General features: G+C 37.2%; 1 protein-coding gene across 2 annotated transcripts in view; it reads left to right on the forward strand.

Annotated features, from left to right (window-relative positions):
- Nucleotides 1–17,253, forward strand: part of MANBA (mannosidase beta) — a 113,348-nt gene that overhangs the window by 27,092 nt on the left and 69,003 nt on the right. The gene's annotated exons all lie outside the window — the stretch shown is intronic.

Consider the following 17,253-nt stretch of genomic DNA (forward strand, 5'->3'; position numbering starts at 1 on the left):
ATCATATGTATTCCACAGTCAGAAATTATATTGCACAGTTCCCAAGCCAGAAGAGGTAAAAGATTGCCCCTAGCTATTACAATTAGAAAAATAACGGAGATTTCCTTTACTGTTTTGTTTTTTAAAAACTTCACTTTGTTCTTTGTTTCTTGAGTTCCCAGTTTCATCTTTGCAATATGCACAGGGCAGAAAGAGGTCCCAGTGCCACTTCCTCTTTCAAAGTGCTACTCTTGGCTCTCTCAAGACCTTAAAAGCACATAGCCAAAAAATATGGAATTCAGAATAATCAAGGTGTATTTCTGACCACTTCTGTACTTTTGATCCATACTGAGGGTCCACAGAGATGTGAAGTGTGTTTCCTTCTGTATTTCCCAGGTTTCCTAGGACAGCCATAACAAATGAGTAGCTTAAGATAAAAATAATTTATTTTCTCACAATTTTGAAGGCTGGAAGTCCAAAATCAAGGTTTTGGTAGGGCCGTGTTCCTTCTGAAGTTTTCAGGGAAGGATCCTTCCTTGTCTCCTCTGGCTTCTGGTAGTTACTGCTAGTCCTTGGCATTTCTTGGCTTGTGGGTGCATCACTCCAATCTCTGCCTCTGTCGTCATATGGCCTTTTCCCTGTGTGTGCCTCTGCTTTTCTTTTCTTTTTTTTTTCTCAATTAGCTGTATCTCATTATCACCCCTTCAGATCAATCAATCAATCATTCCTTCTTTTTGATAATTTAATTTAATTTATTTATATTTGGCTGCATTGGGTCTTCATTGCTGAGTGTGGGCTTTTCTCTAGTTGCGGTGAGCAGGGGCTATTTTTCGTTGTAGTGCATGGGCTTCTCACTACGGTGGCTTCTCTTGTTGCGGAACACGGGCTCTAGGCACGCGGGCTTCAGTAGTTGTGACTCGCGGGCTCTAGAGCGCAGGCTCAGTAGTCGTGGCTCATGGGCTTAGTTACTCCGTGGCATGTGGGATCTTCCCGGACCAGCGATTGCACGGTGTCCCCTGCATTGACAGGCAGATTCTTAACCACTGCACCACCAGGGAAGTCCCTCCGCTTTTCTTATAAGGATACTAGTCACTGGATTAGGGCCCACCCTAATTTGATATGACCTCATTTTAACTTAACTAACTGCATGTTCAAAGACCGTATTTCCAAATAAGGTCACATTCTGAGTGTCTGAATGACATGACATTTTGAGGAAACACTGCTCAACTCAGTACACCTTTCTTTTATCTTTCTCCCTGTCAAAGTTAAACATTTCCAAAATGGCTACAGGCAGTGGCTTACCCAGAGTGGGCTATGGGAGCAGTTAGCATTGGGTGTAGGCAGCAAGTGGTTGCATTGTGTGTAGACGACAGGTGGCCTGTCTTTTATTAGTAGTATGTTCTGGCAATTCTGTGCAACATCAGTGATAAAATATTCCTCCCCCCAAAATCTTTTGTTGGTCTGTTTTACCCATGTGTGCAATTGTACTTGAGTTTTAATACCATATGTGTAGGCTTCAACGTAGCATATTTTTATTATTAACCCTCTAATAAATATTATATTCTACATGGAAGTGAATTTGGAGAACTTTTATATGGTTGTCCCCAGGCTCATGGGGACTTAGCTTCATACAGTCATTTTGAAAGTATGTTCATAACAGTTTAGAATTGTTTAAACTTGTTTTGGGCATACTTCATGTCCCTAGTCCCTGTCTTATTACATATTCTTGCATTTAAAAGTAGATTAGAAACAGTAGCACAGTAGTTATAAAAAAGAAGAAACTTAACCTGAGTTACTTCATTGTGACCTCTTGGAGTTCTTATTTTTATGCTTAAAATTTTAAATGGAAAGAAATAATTGATAAGCTGGATTTTATTAAAGTTAAAGACTTCTGCTTTGCCAAAGACAACGTTAAGAGAATGAGAAGACAAGTCACGGATGGGAGAAAATATTTGCAAGAGACACATCTGTTAAACAAAATACGTAAAGAACTCTTAAAACTCAACAATAAGAAAACAGATAACCCAATTAAAAAATGGGTCAAACATTTAACAGACATCTCACCAGAGAAGAGATACAGATAGCAAATAAGCATGTGGAAAGATACCCCACATCGTATGTCGTCAGGGAAATACAAATTAAAACAACAATGAGATAACACTACCATCTATAAGAATGGACAGACTTTGGAACACTGACAATTACAAATGCTGGTGAGGATGTAGAGCAACAGCAGCTGTCATTCATTGCTGGTGGGCGTGTCCAATGGTACAGTCAGTCACTTCGGAAGATAGTTTAGTAGTTTCTTACAAAACTAAACATACTCTTACCATATGATCCAGCAATCAAGCTGCTCAGTATTTACCCAAAGAAGTTGGAAACTTATGTCCACACAAAAACTTGCATATAAATGTTTATAGCAGCTTTATTTCTAATTGCCAAAACTTGGAAGCAACCAAGGTGTCCTTAAGTAGATAAAGTAATAAACTGTGGTCTATCCAGACAATAGAATATTACTCAGCACTGAAAAGAAATGAGCTATCAAGCCATGAAGAGACATGGAGGAACCTTAAATGCATATCACTAAGTGAAAGAAGCCAATCTGTAAATGATTCCAAGTATGTGATATTCTGGAAAAGACAAAACTACGGAGACATTTAAAAGATCAGTAGTTGCCGAGGGTCGGGAGGAAGAGGGAGTGATGAATAGGCAGAGCACAGAGGATTTTTAGGACAGTGAAACTACTCTAATACCATAGTGATGGATACATGCTATAATATGTTTGTCCAAACTCATAGAATGTGCAACACTGTGAGTGAACCCTAAGGTAAACTGTGGACTTAGGGTGATTATGAGGTGTCAGTATAGGTTCATCGATTGTAACAAATGTACCACTGTGGTGGGGGGTGTTGATGATGAGGGTGGATATTCATGTGTAGGGTCGGGGGTAGTCTTTGTACCTTCCGCTCACTTTTGCTATGAACCCTAAACTGCTCTAAAAAACTTGTTATTTAAAAAAACTTGAAATAGAGAAAAGTGTTAACTATGATGTGTTGATATGCAATATTTTGTTGGTAAGTGCATATTTGGGTTCATATATGAAATCTTTTACTAATTTTAATACCTTCAGAGTTGAAATTTATTCTTCTTTTACTTGATAATTGTTTTAAAACTAAAGAATCAAAGTAAAACATGACATCAGTGATATGCTTTAGTAGCGGCAGATATTAAAAAACCCCAAAGTACCTTGGAAATCTTTTTGATAGCACTCCAGATGCTTCATACAGAGATCAACTGTGTGACTTAATCATATAGGTCTGTAGAGAAGGTGGTACAACTGAAATACAGAAGTCATTCTTTTATTTCTGGAAAGACTGCCTCCGTACTCACAGAAGATATCTTGAAACAACAGGAGGTTGTTTCTAAAGGTTTAGAGGTTTTCTAAACCTCTGTTGTGGTCAACTCTATAGGAGTGCTGCGTATGTGGCCAGTATTCACAGTGGAGTTCATACAAAAATCAAGGAGATTAATCCTATATATTTTTTCTGCTTCCTGAAAATCATTCTTTGAACCTTGCAGAATTTGCTGTTTTGGAAACATTTCTTCATGTGTGACATTTTCTGGAAGTTTGGAAAAATTTTATTCATTCTTTTTAATCTCACCTCATCATTGGAAAAAGCTGCAGAAAGTCTTTCCTAGACAAAAGAAATGCTCATTATGAAGCTATGGCACCATAAAGCTAAATTTTGAAAAGCTAATCTCAACTTTGAAGTCCTGTGTGAGCCAAAGCAAATGTGGACATGTGTGAATCAGCTCAGATTTTGTTCTCTGCTAGTGTGGGTTTTCTCGTCTGAATTATCTTTTTTTTTTTTTCCCTCTCCTTAGTGTAGAATTTTAGATGAGGTTAATCAGATACAAATATATATGCTTTGAGCAATGTACAGTGAAATTCCAAGCTTTTAAAACTCGTCTTTGAAGATAAGTGCACAGAAATTTTGAAGGCTATTCATTTTTCAAAAACAAACAGTAATGAAATGGACATTTACATAGAAAAAAAAAAAGAATAAAAATTTGAAGAAGAGTGCCAGGAGAAACAACAGGAGATGCTGATCTTATGTTGCCTGAAGAAATCAAAATAGCAATGTTGAATATACCAACCGTTTTCACCAAGAGCTGGAGATTTGCTCTAAAGCAATGGATCATATATCTGTGTTCACTATCATTCAGCCATTTTCTCTGATTTGGCAGAAGAAATACTTGAGAAGTGGAGAAATTTTGAACCCAGGGGCATTTGTAAGCAGTTTGAATGGATCTCAAGGAAATGGACATGGATACTTAAGCTTTTTTTGGAATTTAATGTGAAGAGGAATTTTTATGAATCTCTGGCAGACTTATCTTTTTATCTAATACCTTCCCAAAATATTGTATATCTTTGGCTTTATTTGAAAGAGTATTTCTAAATTAAAATTAATAAAAGGTGTTTTTCCATCAATTATTCAAGGATAGATTGACAAATCTGGCTATATTCCTTTTTTTTTTTTTTTGCAGTACGCGGGCCTCTCACTATTGTGGCCTCTCCCGTTGCGGAGCACAGGCTCCGGACGTGCAGGCTCAGCGGCCATGGCTCATGGGCCCAGCCGCTCCGTGGCATGTGGGATCTTCCCGGACCGGGGCACGAACCCGTGTCCCCTGCATCGGCAGGCGGACTCTCAACCACTGCGCCACCAGGGAAGCCCTTGACAAGGTTCTTGACATTTTGAGAAGTTAAGGCTCAAATTAGCAAATACTATCCATTACTATAACAAACCAATATGTAGATGTTAGTTTCTTTTTAAAAAAAATTAATATAATCAAATTCATGAATCCAGTACTTCTTCCTCTTTTATACTCTAACATTTATTTTACTTAAAAAACGGTGTGATTATTCATATGGAGTTAAATACAAGAGAACTTTCAGTGTCTGCATTTTTTCTGGCCACTATCATTATTCATTTTATTTCATTATTATTACTGAAAATAGTTTTGTCATATAGAAGAGGGGTATGTTAAAAAGTGATCCTATCTAGTGTCAGATACACGAAATATACATCTGGCTACAAAGATATCAATCAGGTAACTATGCTGATGTGAACTTTAATCTGTTAACTTATGGTTGTGCCGCTGTCTGCAGACTTCTAGGTCACAACAAGGAGAGCCACTCTTGCATCTTCTTGTGCAGGTCTGTTTGAGGAGAGCTCTTTGTGGAGATCCAGCACCAGTTTTCTCAGTATTTCTGCATGTTAGAGGACTTTCAGAGCAGACAGAAATGTGGGGTTGGTTGTCACTAAAAATGCATGACAGTAGAGATGAAATTGTTTTAGAAAGTGTACTTTGGAAGTGCATGAAAATTATTTGAAAAATATTTCAGTTAACACTTGCCAATGTTTAGAAATAAGTTATTTTTTTAAAAAAGAAGAAACTTATTCTTTTGAAAATGTAGTGATACTATGACAGCTTTTTAAGTATTTGACTATAGACAGCTGAGAAGTAATACTCAGTTTATGAATCAATGCTTCATTACGTCATCATCTGTCTGGTCTGCCAGAGAAAGAAATTTGAGAAGTATAAGTATATGGTATTTACTTAGTCACAAACCTCTTAAGCCCTTTAGTTAAGATATTCCTAACTCTTGTCTAAAAAAATGTGTTCAGCTATCCTGTACTTTTAAAGTTAATCCTTCTATTTTAAAAATGAGATCATGAAGCTAATTTAAAAAGTAATTTAGTGACTTGCTAATAGAACCTTCCACATTAGATAGAAAAGTTTGGAAATGAAAAATTTTTTAAATTCAAACTGCTTGACTTACACATTTAGGTTCTTAGATATTTAGACCCTCTTCTACTTTTAGACAGTAACTTACTTTGTTGAGCTGTTTAAAATATTTTTGATTTTGTAGGGAGATAGTATATTCACTCTGGTTGTCAATGTGTTACTCAGGCGTCTTTTCAAGAAACCTTTCTCAGAGCCCATTATTTTCTCTGAGGTAAAATCACTTGCTGTAGAAGAAGGCTTTTATGTTACCTGTCAATATTGCCAGAGGACATGGTTTTACTGACACTAATCATAGACAGACCAGCCTTTAACCTCTCAAAGAATGTGCAGAGGGAAGCGTGCCTGGTAAGAACTGCTGCACCTTGGAGGCGGAGGCGCTGTCAGGTGGGTTAGGGTTTACTTTGACTGGGGTCATAAAATTGTTATTGTAGGAACTGGGAGCTAGGGATAGCTGTCTTTTCATGCGAAAATTTGCACAGAAATGAAAAACTATGTTAGAAGATGTGTTTTCTCATTAATACTATTTGTAGCATTAATGGATATAAAGAAATAAGTGAGTTCTCTTTTCTCGATTAGTGATGCTCAAAATTTTTTGGACTCAACTGCTTCATATTCTTAAAAATTATTGAGGACCCTAAAGTGCTTTTGTTTTGGGGTAAATATTAAAGCAGAGGTTTAAATCTTTATTTATTCATTTCAACTCACAATACTAAACCCATGACATGTTAATATATGTCGTTTTATTAAAAGTAAATGTATTTATAGAATAAAAAATTTAGTGAGAATAATGATTGTTTTACATGTCTAATGTCTTGCTTATTAGTAGACAGCTGGATTCTCATTTTCTTCTACTTTCAATTAATTTGCAATATATTGTTTTTGTTGAAATATATGAAGAAATTCTGGCCTCACACAGATAACATAGTTGGAAAAGAGAGGAGTATCTTAATAGCCTTTTCAGGTAATTGTAGGTATTTTTTGGTACTGCACTAGAACTTAACAAGTGGTAGTTTCTTAAAGGTTAGTTGCAATGTGGAGCCTAAAACCATTTTGATGAGCTGTTTATGCTCCGTTGCATTAAAATCTATTGGTATATCTTGCACTCGTAATGGATTTTTATTTTTTTAAATTGAAGCATATAGTTCATTTACAATGTTGTGTTAATTTCTGCTGTATGGCAAAGTGATTCAGTTATACATATATATATATTCTTTTTTAATATTCTTTTCCGTTATAGTTTATCACAGGATATTGAATATAGTTCCCTGTACTATACAGTAGGACCTTGTTATTTATCCATTCTATATATAGTAGTTTGCATCTGCTAATCCCAAATTCCACTCCATCCCTTCCCCCTCTACTTGGCAACCACTCTATCTGGTTGAGTCTGTTTCTGTTTCATAGATAAGTTCATTTGTATTACATTTTAGATTCCACATGTAAGTGATATCATATGGTATTTGTCTTTCTCTTTTTGACTTACTTCACTTAATATGACAATCTCTAGGTCCATCCATGTTGCCACAAATGGGCAAATGCCACAAATTATTTTGTTCTTTTTTATGGCCGAGTAGTATTCCATTGTATACATGTACCACATCTTCTTTATCCATTCTTCTGTCGATGGACATTTAGGTTGTTTCTGTGTCTTGGCTATTGTGAATAGTGCTGTTATGAATATAAGGGTGCATGTGTCTTTTTGAATTATAGTTTTGTCTGGATATATGCCTAGGAGTGGGATTGCTGTATCATATGGCAACTCTATTTTCAGTTTTTTGAGGAACCTCCATACTTTTTTCCATAGTGGCTGCACCGATTTACATTCCCACCAACAGTACAGGAGGGTTCCCTTTTCTCCACACCCTCTCTAACATTTGTTATTTGTAGACTTTTTAATAATGGCCATTCTGACTGGTGTGAGGTGGTATCTTGCAGTTTTGATTTGTGTTTCTCTAATAATTAGTAATGCTGAGCATCTTTTCACGTTCCTGTTGGCCATCAGTATGTCTTCTTTGGAAAAGGTTTATTTATATCTTCTGCCCATCTTTAGATGGGGTTATTTGTTTTTTCTGATATTGAGCCACACGAGCTGTTTGTGAATTTTGGAGATTAATCCCTTGTCAGTTGCATCATTTGCAAATATTTTCTCCCAGTCCATAGGTTGTCTTCTTATTTTGTTTATGGTTTCCTTTGCTGTGCAGAAGCCTGTAAGTTTGATTAGGTCCCATTTGTTTGTTTTTGCTTTTATTTCTATTGCCTTGGGAGACTGACCTAAGAAAACATTGGTATGATTTATGTCAGAGAATGTTTTGCCTATGTTCTCTTCTAGGAGTTTAATGGTGTCATGTCTTATAGTTAAGTATGTAAGCCATTTTGAGTCTATTTTTGTGTATGGTATGAGACCATTCTCTTCATAATGGATTTTTTTTTCCACACTGTATTTTATTTTTACAAGAGATAAATAAACTGACAGCAAGCATTGTAAATGGATGACCACAGCAAAAGCAACAGTGATTGCAATTACCAAACACGAAACACACTCATACAATGTCATAATATTGACATTCAGTCCAGTAATCCTCCACTGTAACAGCTCCTTTACTTTGCAGTGAAAATTGATTTGTATATTTTTTGCCTCTGAGTCCTTGTGGGATTTTTTTTTATTCAAACAGAAACTCACAAAAATTATAATCATCCTCATCAGTTCACTCAGTTGCATGTAATTAATTTTTTTTCATCGATCTTTTGTTAGCACTTTTATGAGTTCATCAGTTTTCCATTAGAGTTCTGAAAATGCTTATTCATTCAGTTCAGCAGTATAGTCAGTTACCAGAAACCTGTACTTGTCAAAGTCTTTTCCATGAATTCCTTGAAGATGAAACCCTTTTATAGGAACATTTTTGTGAAAGCATCAGAGTACACCCAGAACTGTCTGTAAATGACAAAAGACTTAAAAATGACCATGGTTAAAGATTTGATGAAAGTTCACAATAATGCAATTGACAAGGAAATTTAGTTATTTCTGAGATATACATTTTAAAGTAATAACTAGAATTATGACATAACATTATACCAGAACATATAAGATTTTTAGAAATTTCATGTAATGTCTGAAACATTTATATTAACATATTTCCATACAAATAACCCAAAGAAAGTTTAGTATTAGTTGTTTTCTTTTGTTTGTTTTTTTATACTGCAGGTTCTTATTAGTCATCAATTTCATACACATCAGTGTATACATGTCAATCCCAATTGCCCAATTCAGCACCCCACCATCCCCACCCCACCGTGGTTTTCCCCCCTTGGTGTCCACACGTTTCTCCTCTACATCTGTGTCTCAGCTTCTGCCCTGCAAACTGGTTCATCAGTACCATTTTTCTAGGTTCCATATACATGCGTTAATATATGATATTTGTTTTTCTCTTTCTGACTTACTTCACTCTGTATGACACTCTTCAGATCCATCCACATCTCAAAAAATGACCCATGGGCTTCCCAGGTGGCGCAGTGGTTGAGAGTCCGCCTGCTGATGCACGGGACACGGATTCGTGCCCCGGTCCGGGAAGATCCCACATGAGCGGAGCGGCTGGGCCCGTGAGCCATGGTCGCTGAGCCTGTGCGTCCGGAGTCTGTGCTCCGCAATGGGAGAGGCCACGACAGTGAGATGCCCACGTACCAAAAAAAAGAAGACCCAGTTTCATTCCTTTATATGGCTGAGTAGTATTCCATTGTATATATGTACCACAACTTCTTTTTTCTTTTTTTGCGGTACGTGGGCCTCTCACTGTTGTGGCCTCTCCCGTTGCGGAGCACAGGCTCCGGATGCACAGGCTCAGTGACCATGGCTCACGGGCCCAGCCGCTCCACGGCATGTGGGATCTTCCTGGACCGGGGCACGAACCCGCGTCCCCTGCATCGGCAGGTGGACTCTCAACCACTGCGCCACGAGGAAAGCCCTACCACAACTTCTTTATCCATTCGTCTGTCGATGGGCATTTAGGTTGCTTCCATGACCTGACTATTGTAAATAGTGCTGCAGTGAACATTGGGGTGTATGTGTCTTTTTGAATTATGGTTTTCTCTGGGTATATGCCCAGTAGTGGGATTGCTGGATCATATGGTAATTCTGTTTTTAGTTTTTAAAGGAACCTCCATACTGTTCTCCATAGTGGCTGTATCAATTTACATTCCCACCAACAGTGCAAGAGGGTTCCCTTTTCTCCACACCCTCTCCAGCATTTGTTGTTCATACATTTTCTGATGATGCCCATTCTAACGGGTGTGAGGTGATACCTCATTGTAGTTTTGATTTGCATTTCTCTAATAATTAGTGATGTTGAACAGCTTTTCATGTGCTTCTTGGCCATCTGTATGTCATCTTTGGAGAAATGTCTAGTTAGGTCTTCTGCCCATTTTTGGATTGGGTTGTTTGTTTATTTAATATTGAGCTGCAGGAGCTGTTTATATATTTTGGAGATTAATCCTTTGTCCGTTGATTCGTTTGCGAATATTTTCTCTCATTCTGAGGGTTGTCTTTTCGTCTTGTTTTTGGTTTCCTTTGCTGTGCAAAAGCTTTGACATTTCATTAGGTCCTGTTTGTTTATTTTTCTTTTTATTTCCATTACTCCAGGAGGTGGATGAAAAAAGATCTTGCTGTGATTTATGTCAAAGAGTGTTCTTCCTAAGTTTTCCTCTAAGAGTTTTATAGTGTCCAGTCTTACATTTAGGTCTCTAATCCATTTTGAGTTTATTTTTGTGTATGGTGTTATGGAGTGTTCTAAGTTCATTCTTTTACATGTAGCTGTCCAGTTTTCCCAGCACCACTTATTGAAGAGACTGTCTTTTCTCCACTGTATATCTTTGCCTCCTCTGTCATAGATTAGTTGACCATAGGTGCGTGGATTTATCTCTGGGCTTTATATCTTGTTCCATTGATCTATGTTTCTGTTTTTGTGCCAGTACCATATTGTCTTGATTACTGTAGCTTTGTAGTGTAGACTGAAGTCAGGGAGTCTGATTCCTCCAGCTCTGTTTTTTTTCCCCTCAAGACTGCTTTGGCTATTTGGGGTCTTTTGTGTCTCCATACAAATTTTAAGATGATTTGTTCTAGTTCCATAAAAAATGCCATTGGCAATTTGATAGGGATTGCATTGAATCTGTAGATTGCATTGGGCAGTATAGTCATTTTCACAATATTGATTCTTCCAATCCAAGAACATGGTATATCTCTCCATCTGTTGGTATCATCTTAAATTTCTCTCATCATTGTCTTATAGTTTTCTGCATACAGGTCTTTTGTTTCCCTACATAGGTTTTTTTTTTTTTCCCCCTAGGTAGGTTTATTCCTAGGTATTTTGTTCTTTTTGTTCCAATGGTAAATGGGAGTGTTTCCATAATTTCTCTTTCAGATTTTTCATCATTACTGTATAGGAATGCAAGAGATTTCTGTGCATTAATTTTGTATCCTGCAACTTTACCAAATTCACTGATTAGCTCTAGTAGTCTTCTGGTGGCATTTTTAGGATTCTCTATGTATAGTATCATGTCATCTGCAAACAGTGACAGTTTTACTTCTTCTTTTCCAATTTGTATTCCTTTTATTTCTTTTTCTTCTCTGATTGCCGTGGCTAGGACTTCCAAAGCTATGTTGAATAATAGTGGTGAGAGCGGACATCCTTGTCTCTTTCCTGATCTTAGAGGAAATGCTTTCAGTTTTTCACAACTGAGAATGATGTTTGCTGTGGGTTTGTCATATATGGCCTTTATTATGTTGAGGTAGCTTCCCTCTATGCCCACTTTATGGAGAGTTTTTATCATAAATGGGTGTTGAATTTTGTCAAAAGCTTTTTCTGCATCTATTGAGATGATCATATGGTTTTTATTCTTCAATTTGTTAAGATGGTGTATCACACTGATTGATTTGCGTATGTTGAAGAATTCTTGCATCCCTGGGATAAATCCCACTTGATCATGGTGTGTGATCCTTTTAATGTGTTGTTGGATTCTGTTTGCTAGTATTTCTTGAGGATTTTTGCATCTATATCCATCAGTAATATTGGTCTGTAATTTTCTTTTTTTTTTTTTTTTTTTTTTATGGTACGCGGGCCTCTAACTGCTGTGGCCTCTCCCATTGCGGAGCACGGGCTCCGGACGCGCTGGCTCAGCGGCCATGGCTCACAGGCCCAGCCACTCCGCGGCATGTGGGATCTTCCCAGACCGAGGCACGAACCCGTGTCCCCTGCATCGGCAGGCAGACTCTCAATCACTGCCCCACCAGGGAAGCCCTGTAATTTTCTTTTATTGTAGTATCTTTGTCTGGTTTTGGTATCAGGGTGATTATGGCCTCATAGAATGAGTTTGGGAGTGTTCCTTCCTCTGCAGTTTTTTGGAAGAGTTTGAGAAACATGGGTGTTAGCTCTTCTCTAAATGTTTGATAGAATTCCCCTGTGAAGCCATATGGTCCTAGACTTTTGTTTGCTGGACGATTTTTAATCACAGTTTCAATTTCATTACTTGTGATTGGTCTGTTCATATTTTCTATTTCTTCCTGGTTCAGTCTTGGAAGGTTATACCTTTCTAAGAATTTGTCCATTTCTTCCAGGTTGTCCATTTTATTGGCATAGAGTTGCTTGTAGTAGTCTCTTAGGATGCTTTGTATTTCTGAGGTGTCTGTTCTAACTTCTCCTTTTTCATATCTAATTGTATTGATTTGAGTCCTCTCTCTCTTTTTCTTGGTGAGTCTGGCTAATGGTTTATCAATTTTGTTTATCTCCTCAAAGAACTAGCATTTAGTTTTATTGATCTTTGCTATTGTTTTCTTTGTTTCTATTTCATTTTTTTCTGCTCTGATCTTTATAATTTCTTTCCTTCTGCTAACTTTGGGTTTTGTTTGTTCTTCTGTCTCTAGTTCCTTTAGGTGTAAGGTTAGATTGTTTACTTGAGATATTTCTTGTTTCTTGAAGTAGGCTTGTATAGCTATAAACTTCCCTCTTAAAACTGCTTTTGCTGCATCCCATAGGTTTTGGATCATCGTGTTTTCATTGTCATTTGTCTCTAGGTATTTTTTGATTTCCTCTTTGATTTCTTTGTGATCTCTTGGTTATTTAGTAGTGTACTGTTTAGCCTCCATGTGTTTGTGTTTTTTACATTTTTTTCCCTGTAATTCATTTCTAATCTCATAGCATTGTGATCAGAAAAGATGCTTGATATGATTTCAATTTTCTTAAATTTACTGAGGCTTGATTTGTGACCCAAGATGTGATCTATCCTGGAGAATGTTCCATGTGCACTTGAGAAGAAAGTGTAATCTGCTGTTTTTGGATGGAATGTCCTATAAATATCAATTAAATCTATCTGGTGTATTGTGTCATTTAAATCTTCTGTTTCCTTATGTATTTTCATTTTGGATGATCTGTCCATTGGTGTAAGTGAGGTGTTAAAGTCCCCCACTATTATTGTGTTACTGTCGATTTCCTCTTTTATAGCTGTTAGCCGTTGCCTTATGTATTGAGGTGCTTCTGTGTTGGGTGCATATATATTTATAATTGTTATATCTTCTTCTTGGATTGAACCCTTGATCATCATGTAGTGTCCTTCCTTGTCTCTTGTAACATTGTTTATTTTAAAGTCTATTTTATCTGATATGAGTATTGCTACTGCAGCTTTTTTTTGATTTCCATTTGCATGGAATATCTTTTTCCATCCCCTCACTTTCAGTCTGTTTGTGTCCCTAGGTCTTACATGGGTCTCTTGTAGACAGCATATATATGGGTCTTGTTTTTGTATCCATTCAGCAAGCATGTGTCTTTTGGTTGGAGCATTTAATCCATTCACGTTTAAGGTAATTATCGATATGTATGATCCTGTGACCATTTTCTTAATTGTTTTGGGTTTGTTTTTTGTAGGTCCTTTTCTTCTCTTGTGTTTCCCACTTAGAGAAGTTCCTTTAGCATTTGTTGTAGTGCTGGTTTGGTGGTGCTGAATTCTCTTAGCTTTTGCTTGTCTGTAAAGCTTTTGATTTCTCCATCAAATCTGAATGAGATCCTTGCTGGGTAGAGTAATCTTGGTTGTAGGTTCTTCCCTTTTATCACTTTAAGTATACCATGCCACTCCCTTCTGGCTTGTAGAGTTTCTGCTGAGAAATCAGCTGTTAACCTTATGGGAGTTCCCTTGTATGTTACTTGTTGTTTTTCCCTTGTTGCTTTCAATAATTTTTCTTTGTCTTTAATTTTTGTCAATTTGATTACTATGTGTCTTGGTGTGTTTCTCCTTGGGTTTATCCTGTACGGGACTCGCTGCGCTTCCTGGACTTGGGTGGCTATTTCCTTTCCCATGTTAGGGAAGTTTTCGACTATAGTCTCTTCAAATATTTTCTCTGGTCCTTTCTCTCTCTCTTCTCCTTCTGGAACCCCTATAATGTGAATGTTGTTGCATTTAACGTTGTCCCAGAGGTCTCTTAGGCTGTCTTCATTTCTTTTCATTCTTTTTTCTTTATTCAGTTCCACAGCAGTGAATTCCACCATTCTGTCTTGCAGGTCTCTTATCCATTCTTCTGCCTCAGTTATTCTCCTATGGACTCCTTCTAGTGTAGGTTTCATTTCAGTTATTGTATTGTTCATCTCTGTTTGTTTGTTCTTTAATTCTTCTAGGTCTTTGTTAAACATTTCTTGCATCTTCTCGATCTTTGCCTCCGTTCTTCTTCCGAGGTCCTGGATCATCTTCACTATCATTATTCTGAATTCTTTTTCTGGAAGGTTGCCTATCTCCACTTCATTTAGTTGTTTTTCTGGCATTTTATCTTGTTCCTTTATCTGGTACATAGTCCTGTGCCTTTTCATCTTGTCTGTCTTTCTGTGAATGTGGTTTTTGTTCCACAGGCTGAAGGATTGTAGTTCTTCTTGCTTCCCATAATGGATTTTTTATCCATATATGTTATTGTAATATAATGCATTGGTTATTTGAAAAATGTTGGCGTCTAGAGATTTTTAAATGTTTTCAAATGTTAAACCATTTTAGTATATAAATCACATTCAAATTTGTTAACATTACCATTGATGACTTTTGGGAAGCTGTCAAGCTCATGGTTGTGTATACAAGTTTTACTAAATCCTAATTTTTAACTGTTACTTGCCTTGAACTGGCAAGACTCACTTCAGTCATTTTCAAGAAAATGTCTACCAAGTCACCAAGTCTGAATAACCATAGTTTGTCTGGCAGTTCTTTCAAGTTAAAAGAACCAGGTTTTATAAACCAGATGGCTAATTCAGCTTACAACTCAAACTGTGGCCCAGATACTTTTCCTTAAGACATCCATCGTGCGTGATGCTTTATTCATAGTTCCTATTTCGTCATACAGTCTAGTACAGTGATGCGTACTCAAGGTTGGGGTTTAATAGAATTAATAATTTTTATTGCTTTATCAAGGACATCCTGAAGTGAAACTGCCCCCCCCCCGCTCCCCCTCCAATAATGCATGAAAGTGAAGGATACAGTGGCTACTAGCACAGTTTGGAGGCACTGCCTTGATTTTTGCCATGGCACCAGCAGTGTTACCCATTGTAAAACTCTCTCAGCTAATATGTGTGCTTCTCCAGCAAATGCAGTGTGAAAACCAACCCTATGAGATACTCTAGTGCTTTTTGTCATTGCTAGTTTTTAAAACATTATAATATGACGTAAAACAATGTATTACAACGTAATAAAGAATGTTAGCCTTTTGAAGAGTTTATCCGTCTAAGTTTAAAATATTCAGTTCCTTTTCTTTATACTTATAATGATTGGTCTCAAAATGATACTACAATGTAACTGGCACCATAAATATTATTTTTAAGTGTTCCATTGCATAAGATACAATAAGATAAATTATTAACATCTACAAAGTGGAGGGCAATATGGCTTTCATCACAGTCTCATTTCTTATTTATCATTTCACCCAGTTTCTTTGGAGTAGATTCCTCCCTTCCTTGAGTCAGAAGACTCTCTGATATGTCAGTTTCATTTTTTTCAGCACTTTTAAATGTAGACAGTGTGGTTGTAGGTGAGAATGTTAGTCTTCTAATCCCATTTTAAGACAACAATTTAAGACAAAAATTAGGGAAAAGCATATTAAAAGTAAGTTTTCTTTTAGAATGAGATAAAATATTGTTTAAATGAGTCTCAATTAAAATTAAAATTTGTTTTTATTTGAAAACTTAAGAATATTACATGAAACAAGTTAACAAAAGTACCTAGTCCTTTTGTGTTTCTGTGTAAGTTGCAAGGAAAACTTTGAGATTCAAAATAAGAATTTATTGAACAGTAATGAGGCTACAGAGATTATAGCAGGAATAACCAGTGGCAGCTAGTAAGAGCACAGTAGTACTGAGAACAAATTGAGTTAATCTCTGGAAATGTACCTCTTCATACCCTCAACCTCTGCTAGAGAAGTAGAACACACCAGAATACACAAGCACACATTCCATTAGCTGTCAGAATGACCATGTCATTACACATCACATAGCTTCTGGAAAATTCCACTGTACACTCAAAAGAGAGTAAGAGTGAAAAGGCAAATGATGTTTTAGCTTTACTGTGAAAATAATTTTGAACTCAGGAACTCCCTTGAAAGGTTCCCAGGGATCTCATATGGTCCCCTGGCCACATTTAAAGAACTGCTGTTCTAGATGTTTGAATCTACCATCAAGATGTTTTAAAAGTTACCTCTGGGGCTTCCCTGGTGGCGCAGTGGTTGAGGGTCCGCCTGCTGATGCAGGGGACACGGGTTCGTGCCCCGGTCCGGGAAGATCCCACATGCCGCGGAGTGGCTGGGCCTGTGAGCCATGGCCGCTGAGCCTGCACTTCCGGAGCCTGTGCTCCACAACTGGAGAGGCCACAACAGTGAGAGGCCCACGTACCAAAAAAAAAAAAAAGTTACCTCTGGCAGTAACCATTATTTTTTTGCATCCAAGAACAGGTGTAGTAATACCATGTCAAGATCCTCCTCATCCAGGCCTTGTTCCATGGCTTCTCATAAAGTTAACTCTGATATCTTTTGTCATGTCATATTAATTAGGGCAAGAGTCAGAAAGTGGAAGAATGGTGGGCACTTTTATTACATGAAATAAGTTGATTTATTAATTATTTTTAGCTAGAGAAGAAATGCATAATCTTGGTTTCAAGACAAGGCTTTGTTGGTATAGAAATGTGTCTCTCAGTACTTGATCCAGTTTATGGCTGGAAAGAATGAAGATTTGGATAAGAATGTCAATCTTTGCTATCTAGGGTCTTGCTGCTCACTTCTTAACTGTAGGGAAACCTGGCTGGACTGTCACAGGGACAAAGGTCTCAGCTTCTTCTCACGTAGCAAGGATAACACTGGACTGTGTGCTTCCATCTTTTCTTCCAGTTGGAGCACCACTTACATCTCCAGTCTCCATACCAGTGCTGTCTCAGACATTGAGTTTGATGTGATAATTAGTTAGG

This window comes from Leucopleurus acutus (assembly GCF_964270905.1).
Source record: "Leucopleurus acutus genome assembly, chromosome: 4".
NCBI lineage: Eukaryota > Metazoa > Chordata > Mammalia > Artiodactyla > Delphinidae > Leucopleurus > Leucopleurus acutus.